Source organism: Spermophilus citellus, assembly GCF_964194105.1.
Source record: "Spermophilus citellus genome assembly, chromosome: 8".
NCBI classification, from domain to species: Eukaryota; Metazoa; Chordata; class Mammalia; order Rodentia; family Sciuridae; genus Spermophilus; species Spermophilus citellus.
Genome location: NC_138189.1, coordinates 39,386,729 through 39,412,237, shown reverse-complemented (window position 1 = coordinate 39,412,237; position 25,509 = coordinate 39,386,729). Strand labels below are relative to the sequence as shown.

The window sequence follows — 25,509 nt, the reverse complement described above, 5'->3', positions numbered from 1 at the left end:
AGCTGTTGTGACTTTGTTCTTATTACACCTGCCTGTAGTAGTCTCCTGTCTCCCATCCAAGTATTAACCAGGTCTGAGCCTGCTTAGCTTTTGAGATCAGATGAGATCAGCACATTCAAGGTGGTCCTTCTCTTTCTAATTTGCTGCTTTGGGTGTGCTTATGAGAATAGAGCATGTAACTATACTTGCTGAATAGTGGATAAAAATGATAGCTCATTGTGAGATCCGGGATCTGCATGAAATTGTACTATTAGAATTTTGTTATAGAGGTTTTTATTGCTTAGAAGACTCAGTTCTTTCTGGGTCTGGACTCTGCTATAGGTAGATAATGCTTCTGGATAGCAGAGAGTGGTATATCACAATGGTATAATTACCTTGTAGATGTTTAACTTTCTCTGAATAATGAACCTCATAAAATTCTGTTTTTTTTATCTAATTTAAGTGGACAGAGAATACCTGTTTTTCTTCCTTCTTTCCTTCCTTTCTTTTTCTTTTGTGTATGTGTGTGTACCTATGTACTAGGAATGGAACCCAGAGCCTCATGCATGCCAAGCACCTGCTCTACCACTGAGCTGTATCCCCAACCCCTTTTTGAATTAATACACTAAATCTTGCAAGACCTATTAGAAACCCTATGCATGTACTCTTGTATGCATTGGTATTTTGTTTGTTCAATTACAGAAACTAATGTAATTCAATGAGCAGAAATTAAAGGCTTTAAAGAATGATGAGGCTGCATGTAAAATAGCCACATGTGCTTGTGGCTATTTTATAAATATTTATATTTGTCTGTGGTAGTCTGTTTTATTTGAGGTAGAATTATCTTTGTAGATGCCATTTTCTGGGTTTGTGTTGATTAAGTTGTATCTTGTATTTAAATTCCCGGCAACACTGAACCTTTAGTATATTTTCAATAGATATTGTTTAGAGTTTTTTTTTTAATATTTATTTTTTAGTTGTAGTTGGACACAATACCTTTACTTTATTTATTTATTTTTATGTGGTACTAAGGATCCAGCCCAGGGCCTTGCATGTGCTAGGCCAGCACTCTAATGCTGAGCCACAACCCCAGCCCCTTGTTGAGAGTTTCAATCATATATTTTTTATTGTTGTTTAACTTTTTTCTGTTGTAGAACTTATAGTCATAATACTTCTATCCATTTCTATTTTTGTGAAGAAATTATTTAAAATAAATTTTATTATGTATATGTGTGTTTTATTATATTATGTATAAACAGCATGATTTTTAAAATTTGTTCTTTTTAGTTATATATGACAGTAGAATGTATTTTGACATATCATACACACATATATCTGAGTATAACTTCCCATTCTTGTGGTTGTACATGATGTGGGGTTATACTGGTTGTGTATTCATATATTCCACATGATATATATTTAAAGAGTTCTTTTTATTTTTTTTAGTTGTTGATGGACTTTTATATTATTCATTTATTTATATGGGGTGATGAGTATTGAACCCAGGCGCTTCACCACTAAGCCACAACTCCAACCCCACAACATGATAGTTTAAGATGTATACCATATATGTGGTAAAATGGTTACTGTAGTGGAATAAAGTAACATATCCATCTTCTCACCTAACCATTTTCTCCCACTGTGCCAAAAGCAGCTATAATTTACTCATTTAGCAAAAATATCAAATACAGCATACTATTATTATTATTTTTTAAATATTTATTTTTTAGTTTTTTAGGTGGAAACAATATCTTTATTTTTATGTGGTGCTGAAGATTGAACCCAGTGCCTCACACGTCCTAGGTGAACGCTCTACCACTTGAGTCACAACCCCAGCCTACAGCATACTATTATTAATTATTATTTTCATTAGCTCTTTTGCTTATTCACCTATATATTTGCTACTTTAACTACCTTTAACTACCTTTGTTTATCCCTTTGCTGTTTTATTCTGTATATATTTGGTCTTTTAAAAAATGTTTTTAGTCATAGGTAGGGATAATACTTTTATTTTATTCATTTTTTAATGTGGTACTGAGGATTGAACCCAGTGCCTCATATGTACAATGTATGTACCACTGAGATACACCCCCATCCTTATTTTTATTTTTATTTTTTTTAAAGATTCCACATATAAGTGAAATCATGTAGTATTTTCCCTACTCTATCTGGTATATTTAATTTACCAGATCCATCCTTGCTGTGGCAATTGGAAAGATCTTCTTAAAGACTGAATACTGTTCCATTCATGCCCACCTACCCCACAGTTTCTTTGTTCATTTGTCCATTGATGGACACCTAAGTTGTTTTCATGTCTTGGCTTTTGGGAAAAATACTGCAGTGAACATGGGAATTAAGATATCTTTATGAGGTGATGATTTCATTTCCTTTGGGTATATGCCCAGAAGAGAGATTGCTGGGTCATATGATGGCTCTATTTTTAATTTCTTTAGGAATCTCTGTACTGTTTTCTGGAATGCATGTACTAATCTAATCTACATCCTTGTGCACCAACAGTGCACAAGTATTCCCTTTTCTCCACACTCTCGTCAATACTTCTATCTCTTGTCTTTCTGATAATAGCTGTCCTAATAGGTGAGACACAGTATCTCACAGTGGTTTTAATTTGCATTTTCCTGATGGTCAGTAATGTTGAACACCTTTCTGTGTATCTGTTGGTCATTTTTACATCATCTTGCCCATTTTAAAATCAAGTTTTATGTTTTCTTGCTCATGTATCTATATTCTTGGATATGAACCCCTTATCTTATATGTGATTTGCAAATATTTTTTCCAAATTTGAGCATTGTCTTTACATGTTGTCAGCTGTTCCTTTGTCCTGCAGAAGTTTTTTAGTTTGATGTAGTGTCATTTATTTTTTCTTTGTAGTGTGAGCTTTTGGTGTAATCCAAGAAATTATTGGTAATGTCAATGTCAAGGAGCTTTTCCCCTATGTTTTTTTTCCTAGGAGTTTTATGATTTGGTCTTTTTTTCTACTTCAAGTTGACTTTTGTGTATGCTATATGATAAGGTCCAGTTTCATTATTCTGCATGTGGAAATCCAGTTTTCCCAGCACATTTATTGAAGAGATTGTTCTTTCCTCATTGTGCCTTTGGGCACCCTTTTTAGAAATGAGTTGACCATATATGTTTGGATTTATTTCTGGGATCTCTATTCAATAACCATGGTCTATATGTCTGTTTTGTAATTTTATGATACTGTTTGAATTATGATAGTTTTGTAATTTTTAAAGGAGGAAGTGTGACCCCACTTCCCATTTAATTTTTTTCTCAGAATTCTTTGACTATTAGGTGTCTTTGTAGTTCCACATGAATTTTAGAGTTATTTTTTCTATATCTGAAGAATGCTATTGGGATTTTGATAGGGATTGCATTGATTCTATATATTATTTGAGGTGGTGTGGACATTTTAGCAATATTAGTTCTTCTGATCCATGAACGTGGACTATTTTTTCCATTTATTTGTGTTATGGTGAATTTCTTCCATCAGTATAGTTTGTACACTAAAGGAGGTCTTTCACCTCCTTGGTTAAATTTGTTCCTTTTTGTTGTTATTATAATTGAGATTGTTTTCTTAATTTCTTTTTCAGATAGGTCATTGTTAGTGTATAGATGCACAGTGGATTTTTGTATGTTGACTCTGTATCCTGTGATTTCACTGAATTCATTCATCATTACTTCAGGCGTTTTTGGTGGAATCTTTAGGGTTTTCTCTGTATGAGGATATAAGATCATGTCATCTACAAAGTGAGACAGTTTTATTTCTGCTATTCTGATTCAGATCTCTTTATTTCTTTTTCTTCCCTAATTGCCCTGGCTAGGACTTCCAGTACTTTGTTGAATAGAAGTGGTAAATGTGAATACCCCTGAGTTGTTCCTGATCTTTGAGGAAATCTTTCAGCTTTTCACTGTTGAGTTTGATGTTGGCTGTGGATCTGTCAAATATGGCATCAGTGAAGTTCAAATTATAAAATTAAAATAATAAATACATATGATCTTATGGAATTTTGTTTTCACTACAATGGCTTGATCATTGTAGGATTACCTGAGGGGTACAAGTATTCCACTTTGAATTTAATACATTTTGATGATTAAGTAGTAGAAATATAGTAGGTCTGGTATGATTTTTTTTCCGAGGATTTATTTAAATTGTTTGAAAACTCCCAATTTCTGAAATCACAAAATCATATTGTTTCTTTTTTTCTTTCTTTCTTCTTCTTCTTTTTTTTTTTTTACAAATACAAGCGAAGCTGGTGTCATTCTGGAAACACTCATTAAATTCAGTCAACATAATTATTTCCTTTCTTTTGGGACCTGAGCCTTGTTGCTGCTTAACCCCAATGCTTCCCACAGCTCTCCCTGGAGAATGGTATAAAAGATGGATTTTCTTTAACAACTGTATTTTGGTGCTAGAGGTGATAGAGTCGTCACAACTTGGGTATCTATTGTTAAAAATAATTAAAGTTTGTTTTCTTTCATTGTATACTTTGGATTTTATTCCTGGGTATAGCAAATTTTGGTGCAAAACTAAACGTGAGACATATAGAAATCCTTGCTAAGCCCTCCTGTATCCCCCCGCTCCCAGTGTAAATGAAGCACATGACATAGTGCTTGTGGTAGACAGAATCCTAGACCTCTAAGGATATCCACATCCTAATCCCTGGGACTTTTTGAGTGTTATGTTATCTGGCAAAAGGGAAATATGGTATCACCTGGAATTTAAGTTGCTTATCAGCTGACCTCAAAATAGGGAGTTTATCCTGGAATGTCAGGTGGGCCTAATGTAGTCATGAGAGTCCTTAAAAGTAGGAGCAGGAGGCAAATGAGTCAGAACCAGTGAGAGTGTGTCATGAGAAGGAATGAACAGGCCGCTGCAGCCCGTGTAAACTGGCACAGGTAGGAGAATGGATTCTCCTTGGAGCTTCCAGTGAGGAACTCAGCTTGGCCAACACCTCTGTTGTTAGCCTGGTGAGACCCATTTTGGACTTCTGACCTCTAGAATTGTAAGATAAATTTGTGTTGTTTTTAAGCTACTAAGTTGATGGTAATTTGTTATAGTAGCCATAGAAATCTGATTTAGTGCTTACTTAGTACACATTAGGAGCTAAGTAAGCATTTTCTTTCTCTCTAACCTGCTCAGTTTAACCCTTGTCTACTTTTAACACTCCTGCGTATCCCTTTTCAGAGAAAAAGATGTCCTTCATCTTTTCTTCACTTGAGGCCCAGAATCCCATACTCTCTTCCACATTTTCCTTCACCTCCCATATCTTCATTTCTTTTCTGTCTTTCCTGCTCTGTTGAAATATGCATAGAGTTGTCTTATTTGGGGAAACTTCTGCTTGATCCTGACTTCCTCCAGTTACCACACTAATCACCCAGATGAACCAAACAGCCTTATGTGTTTGCCAAAGTTATCTGATAATTTTCACTTTAATTTTAATTCTTTATAGGCTTATTAGATGTGATATGAATTAATATAAGTATCTGATACCCTTTCATCAGCAATGTGATAGGTGTGATAAGCTTGGGAAAGAATGGGAAGAATTTACCATTGTAGACAATTAGTAAATTATCAAGCCCTTAGTAAGCAATGAAGAGGAAGCACCAGATGACTGAGTGTTGGGGTGAGTGGCAGAGGCAGTAGTAGTAGGTACCATGAAGGGCGAAGTAGAGCCGTCCTTTAGACTATAAACAATCTCTAAAGACTTTGTAAAAGGGATATTTAAGGTAGGAATATACTCTTAAAGGAGCTAGGGAAATTGGCTTCAATAAAATAATTCATAGTTTGAGAAATTCAAAGATTTACCAATTATATTGTAATTTTTGTAAACACATGGGGAAAACATTCCTTTTCCCATTGAACTTTTTATGGTTGAGTAAAAACTTGCAAAATTTAAAAAGTTGTAAGTCTGAATTATAGTAAATTAATAACACATTTGTCTCAAGTAGGGCATGATGAGAGATCTTGATTCCCTGTGTTGCTTTGAGTAATACATATTGCTTTTTTTTTTTTTTTTAAAGAGAGAGTGAGAGAGAGGAGAGAGAGAGAGAGAATTTTTTTTTAATATTTATTTTTTAGTTCTCGGCAGACACAACATCTTTGTTGGTATGTGGTGCTGAGGATCGAACCCGGGCCGCACGCATGCCAGGCGAGCGCGCTACCGCTTGAGCCACATCCCCAGCCCCCACATATTGCTTTTTTATCATTACATTTTAATGTTAGTATAAAAATCTCAGTATATGTTTTGAAACCTACTATCATCTAATCAGTAATGTTTATGTGCTTAAAAACATTGACTGTGATTATGTTTTTAAATGAGAGTATTTCATGGGCCCAGTAAAGACAACCAATGTCAGACTAACCTTACTTCTTTTTAGAAAGGATTATTAGACTGTGGGTCAGGAGAAAGTAGAAGATATAGTATAACTGGATTTCAGTCAGGTTTTACATTTCTGTGTTGCCATGTTGGCTAGATGACTGATAATACATTCAGGTGAAAATGTGATTAGATGAATAGTACCTCCAAATATTAGTGGGTAATAAATAGATAACAACTGGAGAGGAATTTCTAGTGGCACGATGAACTTCATTTTTGCATTTTTTTGTGATAGCATGACCATTTTGTAATACTTATTTCTATATCTATCAGATTTTTGGATGACATGGATTTTTTTAGAGTTAACTTATTTGAAATAATAGTTCTGACTGAAATGGTGGGCCAAGGCTAACATGATATTTTAATAGGACTTGCTGTGAAGTCCTATACATGGGTTCAGAAACCAGCTGCACAATTATAGGGGTGAAGGAGATGTGGTTGAATACAAGTAACTTTGGTATTTTAATTACTGTAATAAACTCAGCATGGACATAGAATATAATGTGACTACCAGAAAGCTTCACAAAATCTTAGTCTGGATGAACAAGAGGAGGAGGCTCAGAAGAGGGCGGGTGTTAGGCGTCTGCTATTGGTATGGTACACAATGCTATTTGCAATTGAGTGTACTGTTCTGTTCTGGAGGTAATATTTCAAAATGAGTCAGAAAACAGAAAATAACGTGTCAGTGAGGATATGGAGAAATTGAAGCCCTCATACATTGCTGTGACAATGTGGAATGGTACAGCGGCTGTGGGAAACACTTTGATTCCTCAGACACTAAAACATGGAATTACCACATGTCCCAGGTATTCCACTCTTAGACCTGGACTCCAAAGAAATGACTTCAGATATTCAAGCAAATACTTTGGATAATGGATATGCCAAAAAAAAAAAAAACAAAAAACAAAAAACAGAAAGGAGAGATCTGATTAGAATAACTGTTATCAAAAGACAACAAATATCAAATGCTGGTGAGGATGCAGAGAAAGGGAACTCTTATACACTGCTGGGGGACTGTAAAGTAGGGCAGCCATTGTGGAAAACATGGAGGATCTCTGGAAAACTAAAAGGATAGAACTACCTACTGTGTGATCCACAATTCCACTCCTAGGGTATATATATCCTGAGAAAACAAAATCAGTCTTTCAAGGAGACATCTGTACTCGCCTGTCTGGAATCAACCAATCTGGGTGTCCATTGAGGGGTAAATGGGTCTGAATTAAAAAAAAAAAAAAAAGTAAATGTAGAACAATAAATAGTAATTATTTAAAGTCTAGAGATAAACCCTTGCATTTATGGTCTGTAAATATTTTTTTCCCTCTCCTGAAAAGGGTGCCCAGATATTACTGTAAATAAAGGGAAAGAAGAGTCTTTTGAACAAATAGTGCTGAGACAACTGGATTTCCATTTTGAAAGAATAAATGTGAACCCCTTCCTCATCCATTAACCCCAAATGGATGATAGACCTAAATGTAAGGGCTAAAATTATAAAAATTTTAGAAGACAGTATAAGTAAATCTCAATGACCTTAGGTCAGGCAAAGCCTTTTCTGAGTGAAGACCAAAAGCGCAATCAACAATACATTAAACAAATAAATGGGATTCGATCACATTAAAAACATAGTTGTGTCGGGCTGGGGATGTGGCTCAAGTGATAGCGCGCTTGCCTGGCATCCGCGTGGCGCTGGGTTCAATCCTCAGCACCACATAAAAATAAAATAAAGATGTTGTGTCCACCGAAAACTTAAAAAATAAATATTAAAAAAATTCTCTCTCTTTCTTAAAAAAAATAGTTATGTCAAAGGGCACTGTCAAAGTGAAAGACAATCCACAAAATATGTGAAACTATCTGCAAGTCATATCCAGTAAAATAAGAGACTTGGATCTAGACTATGCAAATGACTGTCACTACTCAATAACAGATAATCCAATTAAAATGCTGAATAAATTGGTGAGTTTTATGGTATATGAATTACATCTCAAAAAAAGCTATTAAAAATGAGTCAGATGGAATATTGAACTGTAGATGACATCTGATTTTCCTGACCTTTCTTTTACTGCCCATGGCTGCAAAAAAAAAAAAAAAAAGTGTCTTTTTTTTTTTTTTTTTTTTTTGCTTAGGTGCTAAAAGGCAAGAAGTAGGGGTTGGGGGTGGCATGCTGTGGCTCTGGATCTTCCTCCTTTTTCAAAATTGATTTGAGAATCACTTCAGAACTTGCAGAAAAGTTGTGAGAATAGTAATGTGACTCATTACTGATATCAGTGAGTCAAATGGAATATGCTCAAAGATTTCTAGTCTCATGATAAGATTCAAAATTGAAATCCTTCTCTGTCATCCCCCAAATTTTCACAGCTGTACCTTTTGTACCCTCAAGGTTGTAAACATTCTCCCTGTTCTGTAGCTTTAATTAAGTCTTTTGTGCTTTAATTTTAGCTTGATCCTGAGTCTTTTCATTATCTTACAAATATTCACTGTAAAGCAGTGAGTTATAGTTACATTTTCTTTCCTACTTGTCCAGTGTCATGACCCCATGCCAATAAAAGGAAGATGTTCACGTTTCAAGGTCAAATGGATTTTCTTTCTGGCAATCCATCAGTTGTTCAAAGTGGTGTCACATTCCCCCCCACACACTTGAATCATAATTTCTTGAATAGCCGCCTTTTGTATCATTTTGGTTATTTTTGTGCATTTAACAGAATATTGAACTGTAGGTGACATCTGATTTTCCTGACCTTCCTTTTACTGTCATTGGCTGCTGTGACTCCAAGCATCTTTTTCTTGCTTATGTTCCAAAAGGCAGAAAGCGAGGATGGGAGTGGGTGCTGCTGTGTCTGGATCTTCATCTTTTTTCAACATGTTTTTGAGAACTTCAGAATTTACAAAAAGGTTGTAAAAATGGTAATGTGAACTCTTGTCTAAGTTTTACCTAAGTTCATCAGTTAGAACTATTGCTGTATTTGCCTTTTCCTTTCTTTGTCTTGTTTCTATATCTGGGTCTGTATCTAGTTGTAGCTCTAGAGTTGTTTTTACTTTGGTGAATTTTTTGAGAGAAAGTTGCAGATAGCATGACTCTCTACCCTTAAATACTTCACATATCATCAAAGCAAAGGCCTTTCCTCAAACAATCATGGAACAATGATTTGGTTGAGAAAGTCTCACATTGTTAATATTTGTTTGCTTTTTTGGTACTGGGGATTGAATCCAGGGCCTTGTGCATGCCAGGCAAGCACTTTACCACTGACCTACATCCCCACAGTGTTAATGGTTGCAGGTTGCATTCTCCGGGAAGCAGATGCTCAGAAAGAATTACAGCTGTACAAAAGTAAAGGAGGGATCAGGATCAGACAGGTGAGGCTGTTAGCCTGTGATTATACTCAGTCTGCTGGTACTAGGGGCAGACCAGGGCTCAGGAGGGTCCATTAGAGAAGCTCCGTGGTGGGTAGAAATTGCTTGACTTCAATCACTGCCTTTCAGCTGTGGCCTGGGGCTGTATAGAGAATCCTGTGACTCTGTCTTGAAAACCATAGCTGACTTGAATGAAATGAAGACTGGAAGCTCTTAGTTAACTTTACTCCTCACACTTAGCAGTGAGTCTTTGGAATGTGAGTGGGACCAAAACAAAAAATACAACACAACAAATCAACAACAACAACAGCAGCAAAAACAAAACAAACAAACAAACAAATTGAGTTCCTTAATAAGGAGGAAGGGCCAGGGACAGACAGCAGCATTCTGTTGGAGTTTTCTGTTGCATCTCTCTCTCTTTTTTTTTTTTTTTAAATTAAGAAAAGAAACTGCATTTTTGTCATTAAGCCAGCTTCTTAATTATTCTGGCTTTTGAACAGCATTCGTTCCTTTCTTCCTTTCATGGAGTTCACCAGTTTTCTGATTTAATAGGGTGAATTATTGTCTATTCCTGCCTCCCAGCTGCCATCCTGGGATTTCTTTTTCATTCCACTCTTGGATCCTTTCCACTGCTTCTTGTGTATCTCATGTCAGATTTTATGAGTTTGCATCCTGGTTTTGCTAAAGAACACCTTCAAATAAATGTTGTATTCTGCCTTGTCACTTGATTGATCATTTGTACATAAAAGTCAAGGCCAAAATTACTTCACTTTGGAGAGTCTTGAGACACTGGCCTGTCTTTTGCGATGGGGAGCTTGTGATTTTTTAATCAGATTCCTGATTCTTGTGTTTTTGTTTTTTTTTCCCCTCGCACATTATTTAAAAATGATCTTTTCTTGGTTGCTGTAGAATTTCACAGAATTTGTCTCTTTTTCCCATGGAACAGAGGGTATTCCATCCCACTCATTCATTCATTACCTGGTTCCCTATCTTATTTTGTACCTCTAATGTTGATCTTATGTCTTTTTTTTGTTGTTGTTTTGTTTTGTTTTTAGTTGTAGTTGAACACAATACCTTTATTTTATTTATTTATTTTTATGTGGTGCTGAGGATGGAACCCAGGGCCTCACACATGCTAGGAGAACATTCTACTGCTGAGCCACAACCCCATCCCCTGATCTTACGTCTTTTAATGTAGATGATTTGAACATCTCTTTGACACCCTTGACCTCTTTGACAGATGCTGCACCCATTAGTCATTCCTCTTTCCTTGCTAATGAAGCCGAACTTTGCTCAGGTATTGACTGTTCATATGCTTTCTGGAATCTTCCTCAGCCCCAAGGGGCTACTGTTAAAGGTTGCTTAGCCTAAAGTTATTATTAGTTTCATTCTCCTTACCCATGATTGGCTTAGCCATAGTGACACATAAGAGAAGCCTTCTGGGAATCTGGGGTTCTTGAATTTATGAAGGTATGCACCTTTTGTTAGCTCATGTACCTTGGAACTGCTGCAGCCATCTTTGGTCAGAGAGGAGAAAGCAAAATGATGAATAACCCTCAACTAAAAATTATCAAAAGTTGAACACTTAAATCTCTTTAAGTCTGCCCCCCCCCCACAATTTTTATTTTTGATTGCTCAGGCCAAAAATTTGCAGTTTTTCTTCTCATTCTGTAGCCTCCTTCTCAAAATTATAATCGTCTTTTTACTTTACTTGTCCAAGCTACTCCCATTGCTTGCCTGTGCTACTGCCATAGAGCAGTATGTGGAACCTCCTTAGGGAGGTTCCTGGGGGCTCCAACTGACCAGGCTTGTGGATTGCCATAGTCCACATTTGACATGAGAGTGACCTGGGAGGATGTGGGACAGGAAACGGCTTCCTTGCAGGGGTACTCTTGGTCCCCTCTCTCATAAGGTTCTTAGTAGCAGCCAACACAGACACACAAAGCAGTCCACAAGAACAGCCACATGGGTGGCTTAGGAGTCCCTGTTCCTCTGGTCATATCAGAAGCCATTATCTCATATGACAGCCCATGATCCTAGAGCTTCCAGAAACGCTATAGGCCCAATCACAGGCATCTTTACATTGGTTCAGGCCTAACATTATGGCTGCTTACCAGGTATTCAGAGTTCTTCTGAGTCCCTTTGCAGTTTACCAATGGGTCATTTTTACCCTAAGCAGTGTTGCCTGGTAACACAGCTGATGTTCTGCTTGTATGGTTTCCAGGGAATAGTGCTAACAGAACTAAGTTAACTGAGTCCAAGAGCTATTTCTCATGCTGAAAGACAGAAGTTTTGCTAACACTTCAGTTCCAAATAGCCTTCTAAGTAAGGTCTCCCTGCATCTGTTTCTACCCTCTTTCTCAGTTCTCAGTACAGTAGCCAGAGTGGCCCTTTAAAATGGATGGCAGGTCATGTTACTCTCCACAAAGCCCTCAGTGACTTCCCACTTCACTCAGTACCATGTCTGGAGGCCTTAGCTGAGCTGATCCTGAGAAATTGATGTGACTCCATTTTTGAGAAACCAGCTTCTACCTCAAGGCCTGTCCAGAGGGAGGGGACATGACCCTTGTCTTTGGAAAAACCCACAGAACGCTCCTAGGCACATAACCACCCTGCTGAGTTTTTTAACTGGAGGGATAGCTGCGCCAGATGTCCCTGATTCAAATTATGCTAGGTGAGGACCCATAGCAACCCCCTTGCAACCACCAATCAGCATGAGACAGGGAAAATATCTGAAATGCCAGGTGACCCTCTCAGTAATTTCGGTGATTGATAACATGATTAGGCCACCCTGCAGTTTAGCTATACACTCTTGCAACCCCTCGAGACCTAAACCAATCAGTTCATATGTCTCTACCACTTGAATTAAGGGCCAGGACTCACTCCTCGGGACCAATGCATCGGAAATGGTTGAGTCCAGGCTCGAGCTTGCAATAAAGACTCTTGTGTGATTGCATCGGATTCGGCTCCTGGAGGTCTGTTGGGGTCCCACAAATCTGGCATTAATCCTTATAACCTCTCTGATCTTTTTTCCTACCATTTCCTTGCCATCTATCTGTTAAATGGTTTGGTTGTCACCAGGTGTGTTCTCACCCAGTGCCTTCATTGGCTCTTTCCCATGGTTGGAATATTCTTATCATTCCTAAAATACCTCCTGCTCTTCCCTCTACCCCCCTTTTTTTGGTACTGGGGTTTGAACCCAGGGGTGCTTAATCACTGAGCCACACCCCCAACCACCCCACCTTTTTTGGGAGGGGGAAGGTTTATTGCTATCAGAGGAGAAACACAGGGGATGTCATTCTGCCCATCAACAGGAACTGGGGGCTTTTAGGGAAGAGAGGTGGGAGGGAATGGGAGGGAGAAGGGGAATTGCACAGAAGATGGAAGGAGAGCCTCATCATTATACAAAACACATGTATGATGATGTGAGGGGGAAAAAAAAGAGAGAAATGTGTCACATTAGATTGGGTAGAGAGAGGTGATGGGAGGGGAGAGGGGGGAGGGGGGATAGGCAGGGAAGCAGAATAAAATAGACACTAGTATTGCTGTATGTATATACATGACTGTATGACCCATGTGATTCTGCAACCTGTACACTTGGAAAAATGAGAAATTATACCCCATTTGATTCAAATGTATGATATGTCAAGATCATTTTATTGTCACGAGCAACTAATAAAAAAAAGGTGATTCAAAGGCTACATTCCACGTGTTCTCTGTTGGTGTTGTAATTCACTTGTTCATTTGGGAGATAGTCATTTCTGAGATCTTCTGATACTGTCCCCAAACCCCCAGCCTTTTTATTTTTGAGACAGAATCTCACTAAATTGCTGAGGCTGTCTTTGAATTTGTAATCCTCCTGCCTCGGCCTCTCAAGTGCCGGATTATAGGCATGCACCACGTGTTTGGCTAAAATAATCCCTTTTCAAAAAGGTCTCTCACAACCCCTACTGTCCTGACACTTGCTCCTGTGCTTCTTTTCTAGCTTTTCATAGTGTCTCTCACCTTTTCATACTCCATAATTTACTTATTGTGTCTGTTGTTTATTGTCACCCGCTGTTAACATGCTGACTCCAGGAGGGCAGGATTCTTTATCTGTTATGTGCAATGACATATCTCAGCAGCCTAGGGACATAGCCTGAACATAGCCGATGTTCATATTTTTTATGTATGTGTGTGCCTTATGCAAGACATTCATCTGTTTCCCATATGTATTGGGCAGAGGTGAGTGGTCCAGGAATGGTGGGCTACCTCTGATGCAGTCAGCTTTGGTGTCTTGGGCAGTTCTAGTGTTCAATTGGGAGGAAACAGATCCATACACACATACACCCCTTCCCACGATGGCCAACTTTACTTCTCATGTTCTCTTGACCAGAACTTTGTAGCAACAGCCAGTTATAAGGAAAGCTGGGAAATGTAATTTTTAAGTGGGTAGCCATGACTATAGCTAAAACTTGTGGGTTCTATTACTAAAGGAGGGGGAATGGAGATGAAGCTATAATAGGATGCTTGATAATTGACATAAGTGAACACTCACTTCTAGTGGGCTTCCTCTGTGCTGTTTTAAAATATCTGCATTTTATCTTTATGAAACCCTTTCACAATAGGTCCTTTGTTATCCACTTTTGGTAAGTGTAGAATTTAGAAGTAAATTTTTAATGGGAATTCTGATTTAAGTTGAGATTGTGGCATTGTCTTTGAAATAGCAATACACATATTATTGTTCATTTTCAACAATGTCCTCCTTTTGTTTTAATGGCAACCAAGCTGAAAACATTCTGTGTGAGGATTTGTGGAAACAATTGGAGTTAGAGCCAGCTGAGGCAGTCTTATCAAAAAGCTCTCAGGATTCTTCACGACTTTTGTGAATTGAATTCATCTCATTTCATTTTCTTTAACTCAAGTTAATGAGATGATCTTTGGTAAAATCCACATTGCTAACGATTCTGAATCCATGTACTGTTTTTAGTCTGGACAAAATATTAACAGATTGGAATAAAATAAGTTTTCAAGCTGTGTTCTATCTTGCCTACCCTCTTCACACTGGCAACTCGTTTAATAGAGTACAAAGTTTTCAGTGAGAAAGATATTTCAAGAGTGGGGGTTCTTTTTAATATTTTCCCCAAAATAACCTTTAAGAAATGATTTTTAAAAAAATTGTCTACTTTAAAATTATCTCCAACAAATACTGCCTTGTGAGGTTTAATTAGTTTGTTTTTAAGTCCTCCACATGTGAGTTACAAATGCAAGGAGGTTAGGGGCTGGGGTTGTGGCTCAGCAGTAGAGCGCTTGCCTAGTACGTGGGAGGCCCTGGGTTCCATCTTCTGCACCACATAAAAATAAATAAATAAAATAAAGGTATTTTGTCCAACTACAACTAGAAAATAAATATTAAGAAACAAAACAAAACAAAAAATAAATGCACAGATGTTGTTACCCAACTCTTGCCCTGGAATTTTTTAGGGGGTGAATATATTTGCGTGGGGACTATCAGTCTCCCTCCCTCTCTTCCTCCCTCTTATTTCCCTCATCTCTCCCACCCTCCCTTTTTTGTGTCTGTTTTTCTTTCTCCCCCTCTCCTTAACTCATCTCCCTTCTCCAGGCACCCACCCCATTGTGGGATCAGGGGAGGGTTCTGCTCTTTCAGTAGTTGGGCTGTCCTTGATATCAATATTGCTGTGTGAAAAACCACCCCAAAACAGTGGTTTTAAACAAAAACAGTCTTTCATTTTGTCCATACACGTGGGAGTGGCCCAGGCTCCGCCAGGCGTTTCTCATGTGACTTCTCTCTGGAAGCTACACTCAGGACAGTGGCTTGGGAGGAGGTCTTCTCTCAGGTCTGGCCCTGGCCTGGGAACAATCAAGCTGCGGGGGACTCCTCTCTTTGAGTGTGCTCATCATGTGGTTTCTTCACAGGGTGGTCTGGATTAGTGGGACTCCTGAGGTGGCTCTCGGCCCCCAGAGGGTCTTTTCTGGCATGGCTCAGAACTGGACCTCCTCTGTGCAGCTTTCTCTGTGTGGAGGCATCTGTAAGACTTCCAGGTGATGGGGAGGGAACATAGGTCCACTCCTTGGCAGGAGGCCTCTCAAAGAATTTGCAGACCTGTTTTAAAACCACTGCTTGAGGCTTCCACTGTTAGAATTAGACCAGTAAGTACCAGGGAAATCAGGCCCTTGTTAGGGAAGAGGACTGTGCCAGCTAACTACAGTGGCCCATTGTGGGGAAACACAAGTGTGCGTTCCTTTGCTGGCACATCCTGGTGTCCTTGCTTTATTTGAAACATTCCTTCACAGTTTTTTAAAAATAGTTTTAATCAATATGTAGTAATTGTGCATATTTATGGGGTGCATGTGGTATTTCAGTGTCTGTATGCAATGTGCAGTGATCAGATCAAGGTAATTGGCATATCCATCACCTCAGATGTTCCTCCTCTCTGTGTTGGGAACATTCAAAAATCTTTTCTACTGGCTCTCTCCTCCACAATTTTTAATGAACTTATGTCTTTTCAGTAGTTCCAAATTTTATTTTTGACATTGTACTTGGCTCAAGACTTGTAGAAATCCTTGAGTCATCTCTCTTTTTAACCACCATGGTTTTTAAGCTGCTCCCGGACACTGAGTACCTGCTTCACACTGGATACTTTGATTTGATCATCTAAATGCCTCTCAACCTATTTTCTTCCCTTGCTGGTCACATCATCACTGCCTTAGGACAGGCCTTCATAGTCTCTCACCTAGGTCCCTCTGTTCTCTCCAATCTCTTTCCTTCCTTCCTCTAGTGCCTGCCACTTGGATGGATTTTTCTGAAACTCACTGTGTTCCCTGGGTTCAGCACTCTTTGGGGTCGTCTGTCCATGGTCCTTTGCATGTGTGGACCCATTACTTTTCTGATTTGTTTCCAACAAAATCAGACCCTGTTTCTTGCCATTGCCCGCAAATGCACATGTTGCTCTAGCCACACTGAATTTCTCACTGTACTTCTAACTTCCTGGGTGGTTTTTTACTCTTTGCCCCCTCTCCGCTGCCCTTTCTCTCTCTTTATGGAGAGGAAGAGAGAGAAGCACTGTTTGGAAATGTGTTCTTTTAAAAAACTATTTCTTTTTTCTTTTTTTTTGTGTGTGTGGTGTTGGGGATCGAACCCAGGGCCTTGTGCATGCAACTGAGCTACATCCCCAGTCCAAAAACTAGTTTCTTATTGAGTGCAAATTACATGATTTCATACTATATAATGGGGTGAAAGATGTTGAGAATTTTATAGTAAACTTTTTAATCTTTTGCAAATAGTGCAATTGTGGTTAACACAGTAGAAACCTTTCCTTGTCTATAATGATCCCTATCATTAGACTAAGTATAGGATTTTTAGAACAATTTCTTTTCTCCAGTGAGAGATTTTAGTCCTGTGGTCTGGTTTCACATGTCACTGTTAAGTGAGATATTTCTCTTTAATGCAGTTTATAGTCATTCTCTCAGATGTCACAGTTTCTACTTAGCTGCTTTGCTGCCTTGAATTTCTTTTTGAAGTAGGCATATGCAACTAATTTGTTGACTTTCTTTGTTATTCCATTCTCTGAAGACTCTTTGAAGCTCTCTCTATAACTTAATGACTTTGAACAATTAAAGGTTAATTAACTTATGAATTGACATTTTTCCCTTGTCATTTATGATTCTCCTTGGTTTCCTCTGGCAGGCAGGCTTGCTATTCTTTCTTTTCTTTCTCATATAACAACTTTATTGAAGCATAATTCACATGTACCATAAAATTCACTCTTTTAAAGTATTCCATCTAGTGGATTTTAGCATATTCACAGAATTGTGTAACCGTCTCACCACTAATTTTAGAACATTTTTTATCACCCCCAAAAGAAATTCCTTACCCATTAGCAGTCATCTTCTTCCCCACTAATTTACATTCTATTTCTATAGATTTGTTCACATTTTTTTAAAAAGTGTTCTTAGTAAATACTCTTATTGACTAAATAATTGAAACACTTCTTTTAGATACTAACCCAGCTTATATTGATGAAGGTTCTCCAGAGAAGCTGAACCAAGTGTGTGTGTGTATAGAGGTTTTTGTTATAGTAGGTATGCAGTGGCATTATTGTAGGGACATGTTAGGCAAGGCACCAAAGATAGCAGGAAACAGTTTTATTTGGCTGCAGCCAGGTTCAGAGGGCACAGCTTTTGCTGTAATCAATCAAGTTCAGGGAGTTTCAGAGTTTTATACCCAGCATGTAAGGGGAGGGGCTCCGAAGTTCACAGTCTGCAAAAGTTCACATAAAAGCAGCTTTTTCTTTCACTGTTCTAGGCAAGTTAACTCTTCAAGGACAACATCTGAGAAGGGGAGAGCTTCATCTCCCCTTTTTTTCCTCCCTCTGCCAGCTGTTACCATGGAGCCCATTTGTAACTTATCTTAAAAATGTAGACATCTCTGTGAAGCCCAGCTCAAGGCCAGAGGCCTTGTTTGCACATTTCTTCAAAATACTATACTGGATATGTTTGTGAAAAACTAGTAAGGTGGTATCCAGCACCTGGAATGCTGATATCTTCTCCGCCAGTGGCCAAGTAAACAGGGCCACACGAAAATAGGAAGTTTATCTACATTGGATTCTTTTGCAGAGACTCTTTTGCCGACAGAATAAAATCAGCCTAGGTGAAGATTTCTGGAGAGGCCCAGTTAAGACTTTTCAGTGAAGAAAGGGGGTGCCACTTTAGTATCTTATTGTCATCTTAACTTAAATTTCCCCAATGCCATATGATAGGGAACATTTTTTCGTATGTATATTAGCCATCCTTATATCATGTTGATGTCATGACTGCTTAGATCTTTGATCCTTTTTAAATCAAACTGTTGGTCTTTTATTGCTGTTGGATTTTAAGAGCTCCTTATATTTTGTATGCCATTCCTTTATCAGATAAATGTTTTGCAAGTATTTTCTCCCAGTTTGTTGACTGTCTTTTCAATCTCTTGCCAGTGCCTTTTGCCGAGCAGAAGGTTTGATTTCAATGAAGTCCGTCTTATCATTCTTTCTTTCATGGATCCTGCCTTTTCTGTTGTATCTAAAAATTATTGCCAACTTAAAGGTCACATACATTTTCTCCAGTGTTTTTTTCTAGGAGCTTTAAAAATTTTGCATTTTACATTTAAGTTTGTGATCCATTTTGAGTTAATTTTTGTTGAGGATATGAGGTCTATCTAAATTCATTTTTTTTGCATTTGGATGTCCGGTTGTTTTAGCACCATTTGTTGAAAAGTTTATTGTTTCTCCATTGTATTGCTTTTGCCTCTTTAAGATCACTTAACCATATCAATGTGGGTACATTTCTGGGCTATTTTGTATTGTTGACCTATCTGTTCCTTTGCCAATGCCACACAGTCTTGATTACTTTAGATTTATGGTAGCATTGGCCTGGGTAGTATCAGTATTCCAACTTTGTTCTTCCCCTTCAATATTATGTAGGTTATTCTGGGTCTTTTGACTCTATATAAACTTCAGGATACAGTTTGTCAGTATCTATGAACTAACTTGCTGGAATCTTTTTTGTTTTTTTGGTATCACTGAGCCACATCCCCAGCCCTTTTTGTATTTAATTTAGAGAGGATCTTGCTGAGTTGCTTAAGGCCTTGCTAAAATTGCTTAGACTGACTTTGAACCACGATCCTCCTTTCCTCAGCTGCCCAAGACATTTGGGTTACAGGTATGCGCCACCGTGCATGGCATTGTTGGAATTTTGATTTGGATTAAATTGAATCTAGGGATCAAGTTGGGAAGAACTGACATCCTAACAATATTGAATTTTTCTATCCATGAACATGGACTACCTATTTAGTTCTTCCTAGATTGTTTCATCAGAGTTCTTTAGTCTTCCTTACATACATATGTTGTTAGAATATTTAATTCTAGGTAATTTATTAAATTTATATCTAAGTATTTTATTTTGGGATGTTGCTAATATAAATGATATTATGTTTTTAATGTGAAATTCCACTTATTCATTCCTGATACAGCTGACTCATAATGCTTTGATTTTCAACATTTCAACTTTATGATAGTGTGAAAGTGATGGGCACTTTTTAGAATCCATACTTCAACTTATGAATTTTGGTCTTTTCCATGGCTAGGGATATGATACTTTTATGATGCTCGGTGGTGGCATTGAGCTGCAGCCACATAATCATGAGGGCAAACAATTGATAAGTCTACAGAGTACTGTGTTGCCAGTGTTTTTTTTTTTTGATATAGGTATTAAATAAATTACATGAGATATTCAACACTTTATTGTAAAACGGGCTTGGTGTTAGATGATTTTACCCAACAGTAGGCTTGTGTAAGGAAGGATTCGTAGATTAAGCTCTGATGTTTGGTAAGTTAGGTGTACTAAATGCATTTTGACTTATGGTATTTTCAACTTACTATGGAATCTGTCAGGATGTAACCCTGTCATATGTAAAGGAACATCTTTAACCAATATGCTAGTCGAGCTAGGTTAGCATATGCTGCAACGAAAGCAATTCCCTATCCATGGCTTAAAACACAAAAGATTTATTTCTCTTATCAAGTCATTTCTTCCAGAGCAAATTACCTTTCCATAAAAGGCTTAGCATTACACATTAACACAGACGCGGGCCAAATTGATTGTTGAGACCAACAGTTAAATCTTTCTGCTGGAAGTTTATAAATCACTCTACTTATATTTCTTTGGTTGATACTTTTCCCTCGTTTCAGGAGGGAAAAGAAAAGTACAGTCCTCCATAAAGCTGATAAAGAGAGGAGAAGTGGATAATGCTGTTAATGTGTGTGTGTGTGTTTTTTTTTTTTTTTTTTTTTTTTGAGAGAAAGCTTTAGTGTCTCTAAACCCGATTTGTAAGCGCTTCTTGGGTAAGTCTGACTACCACTCCATCACTCTAAAAATGAGCAACTATCTTAGAAAAGCAACTGGTTTTTTGCCTTTCACACCTGTGTTTAGAAGTTTGCCAAATTTGGCAGATAAGGAACTGGTGAATTTTTGTGAATTTCAATGATATCCGCCAGTTCTCTGCATAAGACTGGTGATTTTTAAAATTCTAAACACATTATGTAGTGCTGGTAAATAGCATCAGCTCTGTCATAGTTTGGCTGTGACAGAGTTTATATTTCCTCTTTCCTTCACTTAAGGGACAGGAGGAGTCTATTGAGGTTGATTTAGTTTTAATGAATTTGATGGATGGATGGATGGATGGAAGAGGGGTTGAGTGTGATCCATTTTCTTCTGGGGCTTACTTTTGTGGCCTGGATTGGCAGGAAGCTCTAGATTATAGCAGGTTAGGGCAGGTTGCTCCTCTTTTCTCCTCCTTGTGCCTACCTAAAATATTTTTGTGGAAATTCAGAATTTCTAATGATGCTTGAATTCTCTCTTATGGATTAAGTCATGTTAGGTTAGCAGAATATGGAACTAAGTCATTTTAGGTCATCAGCTGAGTGTTTCACCTCCTTTTAAGCTAGTTTATGTATAGGTTGATCCAGGTATTTCACAGGAATAAAGGAAGAAATTCAAATTCTCTTATTTTCCGGAGAAATTAGGTTGTATCTCAACATGATGTAAGAAAAGATACAAAAACGTGTTGGATTTATGTGTTGAGAGCAGCAAGCAAGTTCTCCTCCCTTCCTGTCATTCTGCACTACTCTAAACTTCACATAATGCAGTAAAGTGGGAATTTTATGATATTAATATTTATTGAATAAAATGTTTGCAAGATTTTGCTAAATTTTTTAGTGTCTATTTATTATCCTTGGCAGCATTTATTTAATAAAAAAAAATGTTTATTGAGAGCAAGAGGAAAGCTGGTGTGTCTGGAATGTGGGAAAGGAAAGGGCAGAGAGATCATGGATTTTTTCCCCCTGTATTTGATATAGAGTATTTTCAGTATGGTTGGAGCGACTGCACTGATACTCTACAAAGATTGCCTTGGTTCCTCTGTGGAGAACTGAGGCTGTAGTGGATACAGAGCTATCATTTAAGAATCAACTTTGAGCCAGAGATGATCATGGCTCTGGCTGGAGTGGCGGCCAAGGATAAGGAGAGAAGTGGTCAGATTTAGGACTTACAGTATTTTAAAGACAAGGTTGACAGAACTTGCTGATGGATTGTTTTGGGGGATGCAGGGAAATAAATGTGCTTGCCAGATTTTTGGCCTTAGCGATTAGAAGAATGATGATGTTATTTACTCAAGGTACACTGCTGGAGGTAGGTAAAGAATTTAGTACATCAAGAGTTGAATTTGAGATACTTTTCAATGTCTTGTAGGACAGCTGACTGCAGAGAGCACTGACCTCTGAGCTGGAGATTCTCTCCATCTGCTGATAAAACTCATGTTTGAACTTAAGCCCTTGGGGCCAGATAAGACCACATAAGAGTAAATGTCAGTGGACAGGAGGTTGGGGACTGACCCTGGGTTCCCTAACATTGAGTTTGGAAAGAGGCAGAGCAAGAGAAGCTCATGAGGAAGAGGAAGAAAACCAGGAGAGCACATGGCATTTTGTAATCTAAGTGAAGGAGGTGGGACAGACATGCTGCTTTTGAGTGGAGGAAAATGAGGACTGAACATTGACCTTTGGATTTCATGAGGCGTGGAGGGCATTGACTAGTGGTCCTGGGGACTGTAGAGGTAGAAAGCCTTGGATAGAAGAAAGAATGAGAAGAGGGAGTGAGTGAGTCCTGCCATTCGGAGGGCTCATATCAGGGGAGTAGAGAATGCAGCATTAGCAGGAAGGAGTTTTGTGACAAAGGGGGGCTTTTTTTCCCTCCTTAACGTAGAAAAAAGTATGATATAGTCTGTTTTCATGCTGATGTGCGGTGATCATTTAGGAAGGGAGAAAAAAGGTGAGTGTTTTGTCACCTTGGCACTGCTGTTCTCCACTTTAAAGACTAGTTTGGAGATGGCTGGGAAATTGGAAGTTCTGTGTCCCCTACTGTCCTCAGGGAGCCCTTGAAGTTTTCATTGATTTTTCTCCTTTTGGCTTGCTTAGTCTTATTGTGTATCATGATAGATGTTTATCTTTCACATTTCTGGTAAATGGTGATTATTAGGAAGTTGAACCAATTGTGTCTGAAAAATGCAAAAGACATTTAACGGGGAATGTGTTTCCCAAGGCCCATTGTTTACCACCAAAAGGAAACCACTGACTTCTTGTTACATCAGTAAGATAAAATTATTTTGTGAACATAGAACTTCTTTTATGACTGACATTTTTCATACTGTGTTCAGATGAAATTATTTTATGAAAACAATAAGTTAATGGAAATTGTAGACTTTTGTGGGGATTTAAAGGAAGTGAAAGCTTTTTTTTTTTTTTTAAATAGTAATTTCTCTTCATCGTATTTTAAATCTTTCTAATTGTGTAGGAGGTGGCTCTCATTTCCATTATGAAAAATATAGCTGGAGAACTTAGAAAATGTATTTTTAATAATTTCTTGAACATATTTAAGGTGTAAGTAGATCATGTTTCATAACCTACTGTCTTTTGTTCCATTACAAATTCATGTTTATTAAAAAAGTCCTCAGGTCAAGTTTGATTAAAAACAACAAAAATTTATAGAAGATGAAGATTTAACAATAGATTCGGGCTTGCTAGAGACCAGACTTCTTGAACCATCAGTCTTCTCAGTTGAAATTTTATCCTCCACTCTTGACTTCCACTGTCCCTGACTCCCCACTCCAAAAAGCAAACAAAACCAACCAGTAAGTGTGGGGTTTCTTGTAATAGTAATAAATTCTTCCACTTTCTGAGTATCTAAGAAATGTGCACACGGGTGACACTCTGAACAACCAGAGTTTAGACGATGCTTGGGTTATAAGTTTTGTGTACCCTGCCCCTCCACTCTCTGCCTGTTGGTCGCTGGGTTGGTTTGAGGTCAGTGTCCTTGAATAGTTAAATTCTAGTTAAGGAGAGGCAATAAGGAATGAAATAGTTAAATACAAATTAGCATATGTCAGGTAGCCATAAACTCTGTGGTGAAAACAAAAATGGACATAGGGTAGTGATATGTGTTGCTTCCTTTTTTTTTCTCTTTTGTCAATTGGGAGTCTTAATAATCTAGCTTGTTAGAAGTTGTGGACTTAAGTGATATGTAAAGTGCACCTAGCAGAATACCTGATAATCAAATGCATTTGACTCTCCTTTTCCCTTTCTTTCTGTAATTTGAGTCATCTGCATCTCTAGTGTCGTGTCACATAATATACCTCAGGTGGAGGATGTTTATATCTTGTCCTTGTGTGGTTTTGAAGGTCTTGTTGAAAGAGTACAGAACAACATAGATGAACCTTGAGGACTTTAGCTTAGTGAAATAACTCAGTCACAGAAGGACAGATGCTGATTCCAATTTAATGAGATACTTCCAGTAATCAACCTAGAGAGAGCAGAAGGGTGATTGCAGAGGCTGGGGTAGAAGGAAAGGGGAGTTACTGTGTAATGGGTATGGAGTTTCAGTTTTGCAAAATGAAAAGAGTTCCAGAGTGGCTGGTGGTGATGATTGTACAACAATTTGAGTGTACTTACTGTGCACTTAGAAATGGTTAGAATGACAAATTATATGTTACATGTATTTTAACACAGTTAAAAAAAGTAGATGGTAAGGCTATTGATTTGGTAAGCCCCCTCCTCCCCCTTTCTAGTAGATATTACTGAATCAAGAAACTAATATGAATCATGAAATAGTGTTATGGTTTAGATATGAGGTGTCCCCAAAAGCTTATGTGTGTGACAGTGCAAGAAAAAGTGAAATGATTGGGTTATGAGAGCCTTAACCTAATCAGTGCATTAATGCACTTAAATGGATTAACTGGGTGGTAACTGTAGTCAGGTAGGGTGTGGCTAGAGAAGGTAAGTCACTGGGGGCATCATACTTTTGAGGGTATGTTTTATCCCTGGTGATCAGAGCTCTGTTTTCTGATTGCCATAACCTGAGCTGCTTTCTTTCTCCGTGCCCTTCTGCCATGATGTTCTGCCTCACCTTGGACCCAGAGCAATGGAGTTGATAGTCTTTGGACTGAGACCTCTGAAACTGTGAGCACCGGATAAACTTTTCCTCTTCTAAAATGGTTGTTGTCTGGTCTTTTGGTTATAGCGGCAAAAATAGCTGACTAAAACAAGTGGGTTGCTGTTCTTGTATCATGAATCTATGTGAGAAATCCCATAAAATGAAAATTTGATCAGAAATTTTCATCATTTTAACTTTCAGATGTTTTGGATTTTATAAATGTTTGCTTGTAGAACAAAGAGCATAGTGTGGATGGAAAAACATTTTCTATTGTTTTGTCAATGAAAAAATATTTATTGGGCACTCATTGTGTTGAATGAACAACAGTAACCGCATATGCTGAGTGATATCTGCCAGCTATTGTTCTAAGTTTACACTTACCAGTACTGGTATTTATAACACTTTATAATCTTCATAAAACAGCCTCAAAGGTATTCTCATTGTGCAGCTTAGAAACCTGAGGCTCTTGAGGAAGTGATTTTTACTTTGAAAATGAGTTTGGATTCCTTTGCAGACATGGATTGAGGGCAGTCCAGGTGGCCGAAAGTGGATCTGGGTGAAGGGATCATTGGGAATGTATTTGCACAGAGCAAAGAGCTCAGCCTGAAGTCCAGGTAATCTTTGGGAGACTGGCTAAGGGGTTTAGTCTCTTTCTTTAGAATCTTGACTCCCAGGACAGTGAGGTTTTGGATTTTAGTCTGCAGCTATCAAGAGCATGGATTTACCATACCAGTGAGTGTTGTGACCGTAGTTGTGCACTGGGAATCAATAT

General features: G+C 38.0%; 1 protein-coding gene across 9 annotated transcripts in view; it reads left to right on the top strand.

Annotated features, from left to right (window-relative positions):
• FRYL (FRY like transcription coactivator) overlaps positions 1–25,509 on the top strand; it is a 247,605-nt gene that overhangs the window by 8,574 nt on the left and 213,522 nt on the right. The window contains exon 1 of one of the 9 annotated variants that reach the window (XM_081303034.1): positions 25,212–25,351. The exons of the other annotated variants lie outside the window; for them this stretch is intronic. The gene's annotated coding sequence lies outside the window, so the exon portion shown is untranslated. Of the gene's footprint in view, positions 1–25,211; positions 25,352–25,509 lie in introns of those variants that run through there. 9 annotated transcript variants of the gene reach the window in all.